The sequence below is a fragment of the Cynara cardunculus genome, unplaced genomic scaffold (assembly GCF_001531365.2).
Source record: "Cynara cardunculus var. scolymus isolate 2C unplaced genomic scaffold, CcrdV1 Un_Scaffold_5346, whole genome shotgun sequence".
Lineage (NCBI taxonomy): Eukaryota > Viridiplantae > Streptophyta > Magnoliopsida > Asterales > Asteraceae > Cynara > Cynara cardunculus.
Window position 1 is genome coordinate 1 of NW_020202365.1, and position 1558 is coordinate 1558.

Genomic DNA, 1558 nt, shown 5'->3' on the forward strand with positions numbered 1-1558 from the left:
AAAATAAATAAATAAATAAAAGAAAAGAAAAAGAAAAATTAATTATTTGTTATTGTGTTATTTTTTTTACTTTAAAAATTTTACTTTATTTTCTAAATTTTACTTTAAAAACATTTTTTTGGTTTGTGTTTAAAAACAACTTCCTTTGGGCCGAACCCTTCTCTTTACCCTAGCCCAACTAATGTCACAAACCTATCCTCCCTCAACCTCTCTAAGCCGATCCCCCCCCCCAATCTCTCAAACCGATCGGCCTCCCCTCTTGATTCCTCTCCTTTCGGCCCCTTTCTCTCCCCTCATTCGGTCTATCTCTATCGCACCCCAACCGGCCGAACCTCAAGCCGCTTCAACATCCTTGCAAGCCGAACCCCTCTTCCATCCTTCGGCCCAACCTACCTTTCGGCCCACACACACCCTCGGCCCATCCCCCGTCTTTTTCTAAACCCTAGAACCCCTCTCCCTCTTTATAAATACCTCTATTCGGTTTGTTCCTCAAGATCTCACCCTCTCCTCTTCTCACGATCGGCCTCACGCTCGGCCTCTCCCACCTCAACAAGCCGATCACCTAAACCCCTTCGGTTTGTTCCTCAAGCCTCTCTTCTCTCCTACWCCAAACCTCACACCGATCTCTATCATAATCGGCTTCCTCCTCTTCTTCTAGCCGATTTTACTCCTCTCCCCAAACCGATCCACTGCAAGCCGATTCCCTCTCTCACACCGATCACCATAAGCCGATTCCCCCTTCCCCCTAAGCCGCTCCTTAGAAGCCGAACCCCCCCCCCTACGCCGATCCTTAGACATCGCTCCTTAGAAGCCGATTCCCCCACTACGCCGATTACAAACACAAGCCACAAACCGCCATCCCCTCTCCCCTTCGGTTTCTCTCTTTCTCTACACCCCTACACACGCCGCACCCTCTCCTCTCCTCTTGATTCGGTTCCCTTCACACCCTCTCTTCCAATCGGCGCCTCCCCTCACACCTTCGGCTTGTCTCACACACGGATCAACTACAAGCCGATCTCGCCTCTCCCTCATTCCTTGATCGGCCTCCCAAGCCATTTTCCATCAAACCGATCCGCTTCTCAACCTCCTTCGCCGAATCCTATCGGCCCCTCCCTAAACCGATCCCTTCCAAACTTATTACCATTTTTTTTTCACCCCTAAGCCGAACCCCCCAAGCCGATTCCAATCGGCGCCCCCCCTCTCCTTTTTCTTTTGTCCCCTATTCCCCAACCATTTCTCTCTCACCTAATACCCCTTACCCCATCCCATTTCTTACACCCCATCCCCACCTAAGACCCACACCCCTACTTCTTACACATTTCCTTTACCTTTTTACCTTCCCCATACACCCCTTCTATTACCCACCATATATTTCCCTCATTTTTTTTATTATTTAAAACCCCCAACTCTCATCTTCTCTCCCTCATCCACCTCTCATCTCTTTACCAAACCCTCCACCCTTCTTCTCCAAAGAGTTTACTGTGTGATTTTTCAAGCTTCTTCACCCATGGCTTCTAAAGTTGGGACTCCCTCCAAAGCTTCAAAGGTTAAGAAATCC